Here is an 18,011-nt window from a genome sequence, read left to right on the forward strand (position 1 = left end):
CCCATTCATCCCACGCAGCACGCATACTCGGCATCCAGGGGAGCTGGCTGCAGTTACATTGCAATGGCTGGGATGGAGGACTGAGCCAGGGAACAGGTGACCTTCCCCAGTGCTGAACGGCAGAAGGACAGCGTGACAGGGAGACATGCCCTGGTAACACACAGCTCCCCAGGGGCACTGGGTGGTGCAGACCTGCTCCCAGGCTGAAGGCTCATCAGCACAGGGAGGGCACTGCGGTTAGAAAGGTCCTGTGTGCAGGTACCCGCCTTGGCATGGAGCAGGTCCTGTTTTCCCCACACATAAACTAACCCTGAGCACAGCAGAGTCCTTTGCACCAGTCCTGCGTGAGGTGGCCTCTGCAAGCTGACATCCACATCCGCTTTGAGGCCCTTTCATGCTGCCAGGGAAAGCAGCCAGCCTACAGTCACTAAGCAGACAGGTGGTTAATGCAGGCAGAAGACCAGAACAAAAGATACTCTGGCTGCATAGGGGTCCAACCCCTTCGCTGAAAGCTGCTGGTCCCACTTACTGCCAAGGAGCACCATGCTGACACCCCCCTCTCAAAGAGGTGGGAGAAGGGGACTCTCTCCTCCCATCACGCCTTCCTCTCTCAAAGCACCCAGGGCCGTCTCAACAGCCCTACAGACCCAACTCCTGCCCCATTCTCCTGGTGCTACCCTGTTCTCACTCTCCATCCCCAGGGCCAGCTGCCCCTTCTCCCCACCGCCTGCTCCTTGCAACCATAGCAGCGTCAGAGCCGGCTGCTGCCTGGTGCTTTATTAGCCCATCTCCATGGCAACTCGCCTACAGCTTAACTCAGAGAGACCCCTATCTCGCCTTGGCCATAAATCAGCCACCTGCCTGCCTGCTTGGTCAGAGACGGGGGTCACCACTCACCCTGCATGCTGCTAGGAGCCTTGCTGCCACCGTCCTAGCCTCCCTGCTGGGGCTGTCCCATGCAGGCAGCAGGCATGGCAGAGCTGCTGTTTGCCCTCTGTGGCACCACATTTGCACCCCTCAAGCTAAGTTGAATAGTCATCCAAAGACAGTATCAAAAAGCTGGTGGTTTTCCCAGTTTGCAGGCAAACTAGAGGCACCCATACAAACCAGCAATGAGCTGATGCTCTTCCTCCTTTGGTCAGGGAGCAGAGTCCTGGGCCAGTCCCCAGCAAACAGGCATAGCACTGGGCTGAGGCAGAAAGGCAGCATCTCCTTCCCTTACGGTAAGGCAGCCCCCTCCGCTCCTTGTCCATGGCGAAGCCCTCAAAGCCTGCCAGGAGGGAACAAAGAGCCACCTAAAATGCTGTGCTGTCCCTGGTGTCCAGAAACAGCTCAAGAGCAATCTTTCCCCTAGCACAGTTCAAAGGCAAACTCCCTTTCAAAGTGTTCTCTCATCAGGACTGTCCTTTGGGACACCTTACCATTAAACCCACTAGCTGTTATCACACACGTGCTGGTGAGTTAAAAGTAGGTGATTAGTAAGAATCTGCGGGTCCCGACAACAGCAGACTTTCCCACACACTTTTTCCCTGTGGCACTGGGAAGGGGCTGCAGGACATGCTGCTCTTCTCACCCTCTCAAACACACAGCAAAAATGTGTTCTTGCTGCTGAAACTCTCCACCTCTAAACCTTAGACTTAGAAAATGGAGAGAGCTTTTTCTTTGTATCCCACATGTTATGCAGTTTGTCACTTCATCCATACATTTCAAGCACCTGATAATGTTGGGGCTAAATCTTGGCAACACAAATGCAAAGGTGGCTTCCACCACCAGAAGTTTAGTCCACAGAAGCCTGACAAAGTAAGCAAGAAAGAAAGCATCATCTTTAGAAGCTGTTGGGGTGTTGCAGGGCTGTGCTGGTAGGAAGAGGAAGGTGATGGGCTAAGGCAGAGTCATCAAATGGTTCACCTGAGGTCACAGACACAATCCATAACAGAACAGACAGGTCTAATGTGCACTAGTGGAAAAGATGATAATTTTTCCTCACCTTTCCACATTCCCTGAGAGGTACTGATCTACATATATAGTCCCAAGGGATGCTTGAGGCACAACACGGTGTTTCTATACAAGATCACGTAATCCTTGCTGCTTTAGATAAGGGCTCCAGTATATCTGGGGTTTTACCCATAGCTTAGACATGCCCAAGGAAATCCAGAAGTGGGCATTGGGGTAACTATATATCTTCATTTTACATAGATGCTCAGTATGTATACCCACACAACAACTCAAAGAGCTAAAAAACCCTTCTTGCAGGACACTGCAGAGCTCGAGGTCTGTGTCTTAGCAAATCCTGATAAAGCAAAGGGCTGGAGCCTTGTTTCTATGACAAAACTTGTCCATCCAAATCTCCAGAAGCCAGGTCCAACTACATGGAGAAGTACCAGGGCTCTTTTAGCAGGGATAGCTGTCTCGAATTTCAAAAACTATGTGCTGGCAGTGGAACAAATTCATAAAAGCTAATGGGCCTGAAAGAGACTGTATTTGTCCTGCAGTCCCTTGGCAAGAGCAAAAATAAACCTGGAGAGAAAGACCTGTTCACATACTCTTTCTTTTCTCTTCTGCAGTTACAATAGCAGCATCAGTTCAAAAATCCCCCTGTGGAGCCATAAGGTTTTAGATGCCTCAGCATTTCTATTTCTAACATTGCGCATGCTTGTCAAGTCCAAATATGCTTAAGCAATTTAGGTACCTAACGCTCATCTAAATCAAGTGCTTAGGAAGGGTGGCTTTAAAAGTCCTGCTTGTTTGCTTTTCTGATCCAGGGTCCTTCTGAGTTTGTCTCTGCACCCACAAAGCTGTGAATTCTTTTTTTCTTTCAAAAGGAAGTGGAGAGTGGCATGAAGCCAAAACCTGGAACTTGAAACGGGGCCAAATATGAGGAGGTTCACACTAAAAATTGCAGGAGTTGACAACACTAGCTGAAGTGTTTGGAAAATGCCCTATGTTCATATTACATGGAATATGTTATTCCAGGTCTTCCCTCCCCTCCAGATACCTTCCTCAGCTTTCTTTGTCAACTCAAAAGAGACCCTGGTCTCATCATAGCTTGATAAACTGAGCTCAGTTTACAGCTGCACACCAAACAACAGTGAGCCTCCTGGCACAAAGATGTTGCTGAGCTTCAAGTGCAAAGGCCATTAGGAGAATAAATCCCAAGGGAAGTATGAACTCTGGTGCGCTAAGGAACCTACCACATCTGGAGACTGACTGTACTTCCATCGAAACAGCAATTTTAGGATCCTCTCCATCAAGCAGGATAGTTAGCCACGCAATATGGTTGTAGACAGAGCCTGTCAGCAGGTGAGCAGAAGTTTTCTGAAGACTTCAGCTGAACCTGCTACTTTAACAAGAGCTCTAAATGTCACCACGTTGCCTGTGCTATGGTCCCTGAAAGGATTAATATCTTGTCATGTTTGGTAAACTTTACAAGGACCACAGGAAGCTGAGGGACAGGCAACTGCCTAACACTGAGTGGATTCATCAGCTCTAATGAGCTGAAACAAAACAGCAGAGACCCAGGTAATAAGAGCTCTTCATGATATTAAGGCAAGTGGTGCCTGCGAGAGACAGGACACTCCAACTGCTGGCTCCTGGAGGCATCCGCATGGGAAGCTGAGGCTGAGCCAGAAGCTCAGTAGTTAATGAAAGGAGGAACTGTTCAGAAATGGTTCATGTGTTAGCCTTGTCCTGGCATGTGGTGAAGCACAAAAAAAGGGACAGTTCAAAGCCTAAGGGCTGTCTCCCTGTCACTCACACATACACCATCTGCACAGCTGGTGCCAGGGGTGGAAGCATGCTGGAGGACTGGCTTATCCATCAGTCCAGGTCCTGTCCATCCCTAACTTCATTAGGATTGATGGTGACCCTCACTCTCAGAAACACCTTCAGACACATGCGTTGGAAACCACTACACCAGTTGCCTGCTAGAACTGGGCCAACACTGAGGCAGATAGACATTAGGCTACGGGTCCCAGGGCAGGCAGCTGGGACTCCTTCCTGGCACAGTGCTTTGGAGAATCCAGTTGTAGTAGTGAATACAAATGTACCACCAATAGTCAATGCTCTCCCAGGGCCGGTCTGCTTCAGGGTGGTTTTTTAGTGTAAACAGATCAGAGACAAGCAGCAAGAGGAGTGGTGCATTTGATGATAGGAAGGCACACAGCAGAGGAAAGCAGCCATGCACGGGAGGAAGAGCCACAGGGCACAGAGACAGGCAGATGTTCTGCTGCTGCTATCAGCTGTCTGGCAGTGGGACATGGAGCCTCTGGAAATGCAGTTAGCCTCAGCCAAATAGGAAAACACAGGCCCAGGGAATCAAAGGACACTCAAGATGAGAAAAGAGATGCTGTAACTGCCCCCAAAGCAGCAATACTCATAACAGGCCAAGTTGCATGACCCAGAACAGCCCTACACAGAGGGAGGTCCTGAGGCTGGCTGGACTGTGATGAGCATCACTGCTTCCACTCAGCCCCGTATCCCAAAGCACACCAGCCTTCAATACTGGGAAATTTGAAACAGCAACTTTTCCTAAGTCTTTTCCTTCCCACACCAGCTGAGAACAGCCAGAACAAGACAGTCCTACAATGGCTTGGTCAAACACCTACTAAAGACTCAGATGAGTTATTTCCTTCATATGCCTCCCTAGTCCCAGGTCCTGGGATATTCAGGTGACTCCAAAGCAGCAACCAGTCTGAGTCAGGGTCCTGGCTCTGAGTTACCCCCAGTGCTGATACACTTCACCTGCAGGGCTGGACTTGGGCCCCAGATGTTAGAGGGCACCAGCTGCAGCATCTGAGCATCAAACTTTGCAGGATTTACCAGAGCAAGCTTTACTTTGTTCCAACTGATAGGAAGGGAGAGGATAATAATTAGCAGGATCCGTTCTGCTTTTCCCAGTCCAGCCAGCCCCACCATTAGGGCGGAGAGCTCCTCCTGTCTGAAAGCTACTGCACACACCACCCTCTTGATTTGTAATTAGTAGAATAAGAATGCTCAGTCAACTGGGAAATCTGCCTGAGTAAATGACATCCTCAAGCGCTTTCTAATCCGAGGAAGGCAGCCTCTCACTTCACTGGTAATGGGCTGCAGTGGGGAGCACCAAAATTTCTGCTGTGGACCCACGTGCATCCAGGAACACTTCTTTAGCTAATTCTCTTCAGGATCTATGCCAGCAGCCCCAGCTAGTCACCTGGGAGAACCTGCTAGGTCTTGCCAAGAGTTTGTGTTAGTAATTAAACTGCCTCAGTCTTACAGCACTGGCTCCCTCCTCAAGGCATTGTGAACATATACTGTTTAAGGACTGGTCTAGGCAGAAAGGACTCTTGGTTCAAGGAATATGGGAGCTACAGAAAGCCCAGAGGCAGGTTCAAGGACAGCTGCAGTGCTATTTCCATGGACAGGACTTTAGAAGTGGAAGAACAGAGGTTATGAGTTGAGACAGAAGCTGCACAGCACCTGGCAAATGACACACTGGAATATTAACTAAAATAACCCTCTGCCTCATCTCTTTTAAATTCAGATGCACGAGGGAATCCATCAAGGTAATTTATGGTGTGTAGCTGCTGATATGCCAATCAAAGGAAGCCCAGACTAACAAGTGTGTTAAAAGAGACCTCGTTGATTGTTATCTCCACAAACACAGGCTTAATTCCTTCAATCCCAGTTAATCAGGCTACTTGGTTACATTTCTTATACAAAAGGGTAAGTGATCAGTGGGAAGCATTAGGCATGATATGCAACCCCCAGATAGCTTCCCTTGTCTGGAGGGAGGCTGTGGAGGTGGTGTTTAGTAGGGCACATGTTCTGGAGCAAATCTGAAAGGTCCCCAGCCAGAGGTTTTCAATAGGACATTTTTTCTTTCATAAGTGGAAATTTCTCCACATACAAACCCCTAAGATTTTGATGAAAACCTGACAATTTGCAGATGCAGAGATGATAATTAGGAAGGCAGAAAGAAAAGAAAGAGCTTTGCTAAGTTCCAGGAGCCCACAATCAGCTTTCACAGAGGGAGCAGGCTCACACGTTTTGCCAGGAGCAGCAGAGCGGACCTTGTTCTGTGGATTGCAGATCTGGAGCCATCCAAGGTGCCAGGAGCTGCGTCAGGAAAAGTACCACTACAGCAGCTTCTCTTTCCACTTTCTGTTTAACAGCACAAGCAGAGGTCTGTTTTCCTAGGTCTGATATATTTTTGTTCTTTACTTGAAAAGAAATCCATTCTGACCAGATTGGTAGGGACCTTTTTGCATGGACTCATGTGGTATTGCGTTACTGTAAGCTGTAACATCATGACAAACTGAAAAGTGTTGAGAGAGCAGGAGGTAATGCACAGATCAGGACTAGATCTGGTCTTATTAAATATAATAATTACCGATCTGGAAGAGGGAATAAGCAGCACATTAATTAAGTTTGAAGAGGATCTGAAACAGAGGAGCTGCCAACAACAAAATTGAAAAAAGCATATAAAGAGGAGGAAAAAAAAAAATCAGGTGAGAAGAAAGTGGAAACCATCAGCAAAGACACTAAAGAGAGGCTGGGGGGGGAGGAGGAGGTTCGACCCTACGACACCCTAATAGCCCCAGAAGTCCCTTGCTTATCTCTGCCTTTTTCCATGAAGCCAAAGCAGCCCCCAGGCAGAAAGGGCTTTGGCACACCATTGTAGGAAGACGAGTCCTCCCAAGTTTTGTACTTCAGCACTATTAGGAGGGAATGATGGAAGCTTTGTCCCCAGATAAGATGGGAAACTTTTGCCCACTTTTAGCGAAGGGCCATTTTGGGAACCTGCAAAGGTTCATCCAAATTCAAGTCTCTTGCTGCAGGGCACGGCAATAAAGCACAGCGTCGCAGCCTTGCACGCAGACCAACACAAAATACTGGCAAAACTTCATCCCTTCCTAAGGATGAAAAAATGGGGCTTTGGGGTTTTTTTGTGTGGGTTTATTTGAGAAATTCAAAAGCTACAAAAAGCTTTTAATGAGGCAGTCTTCAGATACCAAGGAAGCCAGGGAGTGGCATGCTGCAGACAAGCTTTTGCTGAGCAGCAGGATAACTGGATGAAGCTGCAACCTCTTGAGGACAGAGATACTCAGAGAGCCCAAGTGACTACCCTCAGAGAGGCACAGAAACACAATCCGCTATCAAGTTGCAAAACAAAAGGGCAAACTCCCTGTCCTTGCCCTGACACTGGCAGCATTTCCAGCTTTGCTATGGCTGTCTTAAAGTTACTACACATTATAAACTTCTTTAATGCAGCTTACTTTGTTGAATATTATATCTACATCCAAAGGTGATGTTTCAGCTGGCCTGCCCTGGAATTGCTAACAGAATGACATCACTACTAATTAATCAGCCTCTGTCCTGGGCACTTCTCAAATCCCCTGAATTCAAAGCACAGAAATTAGTCACATATTCCAGCAGCAATTGCCACATTCCTTTTCTCTTGCATTCCTCTCCCATTTCTTGCTCTCACACACGCTCTGTAGCTGTGTTGCTGAGCCAACCCAAGCATCTATCCACAAGGCAAATGATCACATGGTATTGCTTGAAGTCCATATTTGCCTTGCTCATCATCATCCCTGGCAGAGTGTTGGCCAACATCAGTATTAGCAAAAGCAGAAATGCAAAGGACAAGGAAACAAATATTTCCCATACTGCTGCAGAGCTGGACTCCACTCAGCCCCAAGCAACCTTTCTGAACGCCCTTCAAAAAGCAAGGGCATAAGCACATACTGAACATGCACAGTAGGAATTCCAGATTAAAAGGGACAAGAGAGAGCTCAGTGGCTGACAGCTCTACCTATCAAGGCAGGCATGTTGGGACTGGCTGGGGAGGTAGGAACAACTGACACAAGGTCACATTGGTCAAATGCTGGGCTGAAGACATAGGACCCTGGACCCTAAAAAGCAGCCAAAGTATGTGGGGAGGGGACCAAAGTCCATAAACACTGCTATGGCCACAAGTGTCTGCTGCCAACAGTCTGTGAAGCCTCTCCAGAAGCAATACCCACAAGGTTGTAGTCAAGCACTCAAATCAGGAATGCCAGAATTCAGAGCAGCCCTGATGCCCTTACACACAGATGTAAGAGCAGCAAATTATGATATTGTTTAATTATGTAATCCTGTTACTTCACTACAGGACCTCCATCTCTTTCAGCCAGCCAGATGCATCTATCCCAGATTGAATTAGCACAACAAAGTAGCAGCAGTTCCTGTTTACAGGGAACTGCTATTTGTTGCAGATAATGAGGGACAAATAGCAGATAGCCATAAAGCTGCAGAAAGATAGAGGATGCTTCTCTTGTGAGGGCACATTGTGGGAGCAGGTGCTGCCTCTAGCTCTTACAGAGTACCAACAGAACCACTCAAACCCAAACTTCCATAGGGAGCCACTTTGGTTCCCAGAGGTATATGAGATCTCCTGGGTCTGCCTTACAGATGTGCCAGGCACCCACTACTGTTACTCAGGAGCAGCTGCACTGCAGAGAGCCCTCTGGGGTTAAGTATTCCAAAATCATAACCCTAGATATCTTCAGCTTGACAGCCAAAAGCATTCACTGCTTTTCTGCTTTAAGCTCTGCATGTCAATTCTCACAAATTTAAAGAGAGGACAAAAATAACCTGTCTTCCAGTAGTGGTGGTGTGAAATTAAATTCATTACCATGTGTGAAGCAGTCTGATACAATAGTGATGAGTACTACCATGCAGCAAAGAAGCAGATCCTACAATAGGCAAAAGAAAAAAACCAAAGAGCCACATTGAATGCGAGCACTGGGTATCCTGTGCACTCAGTGAGGCAGAGGTGCTTCAGAAAAGATCCATGGGGGTCAGGTAATTGGGCTGTATTGATGCATATGCACAGCATGGGGTGGGGTAAGGTAAAAGAGGCAGATTCAATTTTCATCTCCCAGCTCCTGAACACCAGGCTTCACTGCCTGAACATTTCAGTAACATCAGCATACATAGTACAGAGAAGCTTGGTAAAGAGCAGAAGGTTAAAAATGAAACTGAAAAAAAAACCCAAGAGAAAAAGTTGGGCCAAAAAGACTAATGAAATCAAGGTAGAGAATACCAGGTTTGCAAAAAAGCTTGGCTGCTTACAAGGAAGCATGACTTCTTGAAAAAGCTGATCTAAGAGCCAGTACTTCATTTACTCTAAAATACATAGCTATAAAAGATATATAGAGCATAGAGGTCAGGGGAAAGGGAAGGTGGGCCAGTAGAAAGGTTTGTGTCTTTTGGTGGGAAGGCACACGTGTGAAAGCAGGGCTATCAGAGTGACTCCAGGCATCCTAAAAGCTATGCAAAGTACACTCAGCAAGCACTGCTAACCCCTTCTACAATTGCAACACCCATGAGGTCTCACCACAGACTCTGGGGAGTAATTTTCAGCTGTCTGATGCCTTTGTCTGGCTTGCATTTTGCTGCTGTGGCTTGAGCCTCACAGATCAGCAGCCAGCTGTCCTTGGCCTCCAGCCCACAGCAAACACATCTGGAACAGCTGCAGATGGCAAACTGCTGTTGGCCAAGAAAGGATTCATCGTGTGGATTTACTTTACTGCCTTCCATGTGATGTTTTTAATTGGACATGTAAGACAGCTACACTTGTGGTCACTTATGCAGGCATCTGGTTGGCCTCTGCTCTGGACATGGCATTTCTGTGCCTGGGAGCCCTTGAACCACTGTGACAGGCTAGGCTGGTCCACTTGCAACTCTTGGTTTCTTCAGTGAATTTAGTCTTTCCCATCTGAGCCTCCCACAGGCAGAGTCAGACTGCTTTCCATCCCAACCATTTGTCAGGTGGTTTGGTTTGATGCAAGCCAAAGCTCTTTGACTTTGTGTCCCAGCTTCAGAGGATCTTGCCCTTGACTCCGCTTTCTTTTCCAGTATTTTGTCTCCTATATAAAGTTCATCCCATGGAAACTGGTAGTAGCCTTGTCCTCATTCACATTTATAAAATGGCAGCACAACCTACAGCTGTCTCCAGCAAAAGCTCTTTACCTCAGTCTCACCTGCTATCTGTTAGCATGAGGGAACTCAAGCTTGCACTCAGGATGCTGGTTAACAAATTTAGAAACAGGATTATCTGAGGCCTCTTTCCTGCCTGGCATGAGGGGAGGTACAACTGACCTATTTCCCCCCCCTCACACTGAGTTGCCACACCAAAGCTTAGATGATTTTTTTGGGCTAGTTTTCATTTTGTCTTGACTCCAACTCCAAAGCACCTCCATGGGGCATGGCACTGAAGTAGGTGGTCAGCTCTCCTGTTGCTTTTGGGGCATGCAGACAAGGCCAGCAGGTTAGAGTGCTCCAAATCCCTTAGAAGGAGATAGAGGGGGAATTTGGAGGAAATGGTGCAAAAGTGCGATGCAGCCAAGGAGCTGCTTCCAGGAACCAGACCTCACTGCATGTCAGCTGCACCAGGATTCAGCACTGCCCTGCTAGTAAGAATCAGAGTTACAAAGATGTGATACTGGCAGCTTTTTAATTTTAAAATATTTTCTGCTGGGTTTTCTACTTTTTTGAAAAAAACAACAACTTTGACTTTAGAAATGTAAAATGAAACTTTTGAAAAACTGCATTTTTCTTCAAGGTCTAACATTTCCACTTTAAGCTCTCTACCAGCCAGAACAGCGGTAAGAAAGATAATTTTTCAGAGGAAACAGAACAATCTCTTTCAGTTCTTTTCTCCTTTTCATCCTTCTATCTTCACCTGAGCAACAAAGAAGTCAGAATATTGGAGCAAGTAGCCACTGCCTTAATCCCTTTCTTCACTCCCATTTTACCAACTAGAAAAGCAATGAGGGCTTTCCATCACTTTGAGGAAGGTGGAAAGGCCTGATAAGTCTTCCTATTAGAAAATAAAAAATTAAACCAGAACAAAAAAGCTTTGTCAGGTGAAAATGGATGAGAAAATTCAAAGAAAGAGAAGGCTATTTCTCACCAAGAAACTACCCATTTGAACCAGCTTCAACTCTTGTGCTAAGACATTCCTTTTTTAAAAAAAAAAAAAAGAGAGGATTTACTACTTGCTGCTAAAGGTACTTTTTTTAACCTGGGCTGATAATATCAACCAGTTTGCAAAACAAAGCCCCGTGATGAGACAGTAAAGAGAAACAGTAAAGCTGCCTTCACCCCTTCACAGACAAACCTCAGATCCTCCAGAGCCAGGTAGTGCTGTGCACTGATTGCTGCACTGCAAGGAACAGACCCAGACCTGGTCCTGGCCATGAGGACAGGGCCAAGGAACACCACCACAATCCGCAAGAGGTGTTTTACAGTGGGATTAAACACCTTTGAAAGTTACTCAGATATTGGGAGATTATAGCTTGCATGAGAACAGTTGCACATTTTCCTAAAACACTGAGGGAAGGAAAGCCACATCTGGGGTGGCACTGGGCTGTGCAGATCAGGACCTCTTTGCAAAAGGGACTGTTGTCCTTTGGCAACGACTAGCACCAGAACACCCTGTTTCAGGAGACCTAGAAAGAGGCATCCATAAAAAGAGGTTACTGAGGGATTCCCTCAGCTGTTGACACACCAAGATACTTGGCAAGACGCTCGCTCTGGAAACTGCAGAGATACAGATGCTGTGCAAGCTCCCTCTGGGGCTTTTAAGAAGTGTCTGACTCAAACGGAAATCAATGCGAGGCTGGAGTCAACTACTCCAGAGAGAAAAAGCTCCATCCAGAGCCAAGCCCAGGCCAGCCTCTTTGTGCCACCCTGGGGCCAAGAGGCAGTGTCCCAGGGCCCTGCCTAGCTTGTGGTGAGGGAGCAGCACACCAAGGGGAGCCCAGGGTTTTGCACCACATTTCCAAGAGCTTCTCTTCACCACAGAACTGAGTTCCCTTCCCCCCCGCTTACCTCCCTTCTGCACTTCCTCTTTATTTTCTCAGGCTCTACCCACAGCCCTTGTTGGTCACACTCCCATCCCTATGCCTGAGGCAGGACTGTGCCTTGGTTCCAGGACAGCCTGTGGCCAGCAAGCTACAGTGCTGCCTGCAAGGGTGCAGCAGACCTCCTCCTGGGCATCACTGCGTTGTCTGCGAAGTTTGTTTTGCCAAAACCAGCCGCTTCCCTCCCAGTTCCCAGGCAAGACTGGACGAGGGAATTACTTGTAGTGCAAAGAAAGCTCCCTAAATCGCAGCTGTATCAGGAGCCGTGGCAGTAGCAGATAGGCTTGAAGGGCCAGCCAGGCCACAGTCCTGCTGGGGAATGACACTGCTATGAGGCCGATTCCTAACATGAGACAGAAATGCATGTTCTGCAGCCGAGATCCTGGTGCTTTCTGTGCCTACACGCCAGCAGAAGGCCCACTGCAGGTAGCACAGACCCTCTCAGCAGGCACAGAGATCAGGGCAAGAGGTATTGCCAGCAGCAACTGCATCTGCCTGCAGGCTTGCCCAAGGAAGGAGCCTGGAGAGGGACTGGATGAATCCAGTGGAGGAGCTGACCAAACAGGCCGGGCTAACCGCAACAGACGTTGCCCATCTCCACGGCTCTGATCAGTCCCACCACCCTTGCAGAAAAAAGTGTCTCCGCACCCGCCCCGGCCTGACAGCGGGGAGACAGCGGAGCAGAGCGCGGGTGTCGCCGCTCCGCCGTCCCGCCCCGGCCCGTTCGGGGCTCCGCCGCCTGTTCCGCGGCTTCTGCTGCCCTCTGCCAGCCACGAGAGGGAAGCGCCGCTGCAGCGGCAGGGCCGGGAGAGGGGCTCTCGGGACACCTGCACAGGGACTGCGATAGGTCCACACAGGCAGGTGTAAACAACCCCCCGTTAAACAAGAACAGACTCCCAAAGCAGCATCCGGCAGGGGGACCTCCGTCCTCCCCACGCATCCTGCAAGTGCTAGAGCTTACAGAGAACCACACTTCAGCCAGGCCACAAAACACTCATACAGTTTTCAGACCAAAGCACCTGTTCGGCAGAAACCTCTGCACCTCCACTGGTGATAGCAGATTGCCAGATGAGCATTGCAGAACAGAAGCAGCAGTGATCTGGGTGTACAAAGTTACAGCTTGTTTTATTTATGCATATTTATTCCTGTAGAGAAGTGATCAAACAGCAGGCAGGGAGCTCCCTGGGAATTTCTGCGCAATATCAGTGCCTGGTTCCTAAGGAAGGAGACTGATTCAAGAGCCACTCTCTGGACACCAGCAAAATCCAAGCTCTCTAGTTAGATGGATACAGTCCTGTCTTCTCTGAGAGGCTTCCCCCCCCAGCCTTTTACACAGCACTTCTAGCAGCCCTTAACACATGGTTCCCAGAGTGTCTTTGCCAGGCTCACATGCTAAGAAAAGCTGTAAAGGAATAATAGTATCACCTGCAGACATGTGCCACAGCCATTCAGGTCAACCAGTGCATTTCTGGTAAGTGGACATGTCCACAGGGGACCCCTGCTTTCCCAGATGAACTTCCATTTTAAACTGAAGCTTATTCAAGCATTTGCATCCCAGTGATGCATGAAAGTGTCCCTCTGCAGGTAAAGTGACTGTAAGATGGCATTTTTGTGTATCTGGACTTTTTTTTTTTTTTTTTTTTAAAACAAGCTGAGCTATGGATAGTTCCTTCTTCGAGTTACTGCTTTTCAGTACAGTTAGTGTTTGAGCTACAAGCTCTACTGCCCCAGACACGCCCCAGCCTGTAAACCCACCCAGCAAGGTAAGGAGCAAAGCCAGTGGGCTAAACCCCTACCCAGGAACTGCAGATCTGCAGAAGTTCCCTGCCTACACAACTGTCCCAGCTGGACATCTGAGAAACGATTGGCTTTGTTTTTGAGGGATAGGGAAATTCAGTCTCCCCACACCTGTGTTAACACCCCACAGACAGCGGGCAGCACCTCTAACCCTGGCTCTGCTGGAAGAAAGAGCTTCAGCACAAACAAGCTTCATCCCTGCAGCTCTCAACCATACCCAGACAGCAACTTAGCACTATGCATTTCCCAGCTTATGCTGCTGCAGACATACCACAGGCTCACTGCAACAGGCTTATGTCTCTCCTTCAAACTGTTCCTGCCAAGCAGGCAGCAGGGCCCATTAGAAGACAGGTCAGTTCACTGCCCTCAGGGTAGTCCTCCCCACCAGTCCACTGTGGTCCTAACCCCTGTGTTTGCACCCACCATAAGCCATAGAGGCACAGGCCCTCTCTGAAAGCCTGCACCTGCCATCCGCTGCTGTAAGCTCTGGAGAGGCCCCATAAAACCACAGGTTTTGCTTTTCTTTCCCATTAGAACTCCTTGGCTACTCACAGCTTATGGGCAAGCGGGCTGAAAAACCTTGGTTTGATCTCCAAGAGGAAGATCAGCTTTTAAGAACTGTTCAGACAAAGTGTGACATAACAGGGTATCTGTTTCTTCAACAGATCTGCTTCCCTGCATTTGTTTGAAGTCTGACCTGATTATTCTTGCAATTGTATTTTTAATGCTCATCAGGTATCCTTAGAGAAATGGATAGTCACCTTTTTTTAGATCATGCATATGCAATCAGACAAACAAAATATAGCTCACCTGCCCTGTTCTTCCCCTCTACAGCAAAAAGCACATCCTTAACAATTGCTCCAGTGAAAGCAATAGCTATTCAGTTGGGACAGAGCACCAGTTTCTGATCTGCCTTGGGCACATGCACCAGAAGTGCCATCTGTCTTCATTGTAGGGATGAATGCTACCCTCATACTGGAATAAACCAAAGAAAGTTGTTTCCCTGTCACCCATACAGTTGCCCTACTCATATTAGGAGTTCAGTGCCTTCCTCTAGTATTGTTCTCACATATTTGTACAAGTTTACCTAGATTTTTAAATTGGCAAGTTCAGCTCCATGGGTACTTTTATTCCTTTTTATACAGTCTACTAACCATTGTCTGGACAAGACAGAGGCAGGGAGGATCACTTTTGATACTTTGCAGTAGTGATCTTGCCACAAATGTGCTACCGAAAGGAGAGAGGCACTAATTCAGCAGATAATGCAGCATCAGTTCAGCACTTTGTGGCTGGTGAGACGCCACCCACATGTGCTGGGTCACACCCCCCCCCCTCAGGCAATATAACCTTAGCACTGGGGGAATGAGGAAGAGAGACTGGAAGACCTGCTGAGGAGGCAATCACTTACAAAAGCTCAGCCAGCCCAGCCTACAGTGTGAAACTGGGACATCAGCTCCAACCTGTGAGCACACCCCAAGCCCCTCTGGTCTCTGAAGCTTGGCACGTGTTACAGATCTAGGGCACCCAACAAGACCATAGGCAGCCTCTGACGTTGCGAAATGCCATCTTATCGACGTGACTGATCAGCTCAGCCCCCAGCCCTCACTGAGCTGTGGTCAAGGCTTCATCTCTCAGCCTTGCTGTTGAGCAGCTGCTCTGTCACAGATCAATATCCCCTTTCCATTCCTGCCTCAGCACTCTCAGCATTCCCTTCACTGCTATTTAACCTCCCAGCCAGGCAGGGTTGGGATCAGGGTCAGCAAGCCTGGGGTGCAGGGGAGCTCCACACACCAGTCTCAGCAGCAAGAGCCATGGAACCCCCCCTCCAGGCCTGAGTTAGAGGCAGAAAGTTTGAGATGCTGCAGAGTGCTGCCATAAGCAGAAACCATGGACACAAGGCAGTCTCTGCACCTCATAAATCATCAGGAGGGGGCAGAGAACTAGCCACCATTTCATCAGTTAATTACAACTGTTAATCATATTTTCATTAACCTGAAATGAAACTGCCAGCATTCCCCCTATTTCCACCCCATGTCCCAAGCCCCATTTCTCAGATAGCAACTCTCTATCAGCCAGGACACATGCTGTCCTTTGCAACATGCATCTGGCCAGCTGCCTATGTACAGTAATTTCTGGATCCTGCTATCTTGCCTCTTTTCCACATCTGCATATGCACCCCTTCCTAGGCCTCGGTAGGCACACATACTGCCTTTGCTATACAGGTGACATGTTTAACCCCCTTGTACTCTCCCAACCCTGCTCCAGGTAACCTCCTAATCCTGTTTAGGATGGGGAAAGCCTGCAAGGTCTATACTCTTGACTGTCAGACTTGCTAACATATTGATCATGTTGCTATAATAGCATGTCTCAGTTTCCCCTATTTTTTAAAATGGACTGGTGCTATAAGCCTGGCTCCTGTGAAGTACTTTGAGCTCTCCATGTATACCTGTAAACAGAGCTGTTCATGCCAGATATCCCATGGGACAGACAGGAGGGACAGAGCCTTCACCCTCCGCAGGGCAGGAGGTAGATGCAAGGGCTGTTCTGCACTCTGCCAGGGATGGAAAGCAGAGTTAATAGCTCAGCAGTAATCTTGCACCAGTCAGACCTTCCTGCCCCAGGGATGGAGGAGTGGGCTGCAAAGCCCCTGTCCCACACTGCTCGGTGCCCCTTGTGCAGCCACAGCAGCCACTCTGTGGCCACTCTGAGGTTCTGCACGCTCCAGCTCTGTTCCTGCTCCCCTGCCAGCTTCCACTCATGGCTCTCCATAAGGACAAGGGGTGTTGATTAATGTTAATTGAAGACTTCGGGTGCTACACCTTCCCCCAGGGTACAGAGAAATAATGAGCAGTGTGACCTTTCAGGTCCCCTTTGTCTATGCTGTTACAGCAGTGCGCCTCAGCCCTGCCTGAGGAGACAACTCACTTCTGCGGTGAGAAGGGGATTCAGCATACCCATGCCTTAACTGCTCTCCCTTCCCTGCTCCAGCACTCAGCCCCAGGCCTGGAAAACCCCCTCTTCCAGGCTGAGGCATCGCATCCCTCATGTCTTTCTGCTCTTGGGAAAGCAGCCCCTGAGCAGAGCCCAAACACTCCCTAGAGGAGCAGTGCTATTCCCAACTCTGCTAAGCACAGGGCATCACATCACTGGAGCAGCACTTACCAGAGGGTGGGGGACAGGGAGGACATGAGAGCAACCACAGAGCTTAGAGCTTCCTTCTCAGCTTGCTCTGGTTCAGTCTTGGTCTACCAAGGTCACTCCCAGTCTGAACTAGGTGGCTTGAGAGAAAGTGGTGACCACCCTCGTCAAAGCCAAGCCCTACAAGGGGCAGGACAGCACTTCTTCAGTGTCCAGAGCTGTCCCAGATTTCTTAGATGGGGATGTTGCACCTCTTCCTTCATTTGCTGAGTCTCTTCACCCACTCCTAACATCCAAGAGTGATCTCAACTCTTTGCTTGCTCACCTACCTGGGGGGCTGAAAGGACGTCAGAAAGCCAGCCAGGGAAGGGAGGAGAACTTGGTTATAAGCCAGGACAAGAGGCTCCAAGCTCTGCAGTTGCTTTTGCCTCCCTCTCCTCTCCCCCACCCTCCAGGAGCCTCAGATGTGCTAAGCAGCCTGTAAAGGTGTTAATGGGGAACGTATCACCTCTGTCACAATTACGATGCAACATGGCACCCAGCACAGAAATGAGATATAAAGAGTGTACTTACTCTCCCAGTGTGAAAACTGCTGGGTTAAATATAGCAGAGGCTTGCGTAGCTCCAGGAAGCATAGCTGATCTCTTCGTTTGATGGCAGAGTGCTTACTTTGCCAAACAGTCCTCAATCCCCATGGAGCAGGCAATTTCTCCTGTGTTAAATGTGTATATACATTACCAGGTATGATAGAGGTGCATAAATTGTGTTCATTATATGTATTTCCATGGAAAGTGTCACAACACTATCTCACCAGCCAAGCCTGGCTTTTTTTTTTTTTGTTGTTCAATGAAGTTTTTGATTGGGTCCGAGTAACACTGGTTTCTGCAGATGCAGAACTTAATGAAGGAAGTGTATTACAAAGAGGGGCCAAGAAACCTTCGACTCCTTCCTGGCAGCCTCAAGCTGAGACACAGCAAACAGAACACAGGATTGCTACCGGTCAGGACCTGCTTCTGTGGCAGCCGTGAGAGTTAGCATCTGCCTTCCAGTTAGAGCTTTAGCCACAGATTTCCTCTCCCCTTTGTACTTACTTGACCCATTAGGGCCCAGACAGAGTCTCAGGGTGAGAATAAGCAGCATTTGTAATATACCATCACACTGACAGCATAGACTACTTGGCATTCACCC

Source organism: Gymnogyps californianus, chromosome 9 (genome assembly GCF_018139145.2).
Source record: "Gymnogyps californianus isolate 813 chromosome 9, ASM1813914v2, whole genome shotgun sequence".
NCBI classification, from domain to species: domain Eukaryota; kingdom Metazoa; phylum Chordata; class Aves; order Accipitriformes; family Cathartidae; genus Gymnogyps; species Gymnogyps californianus.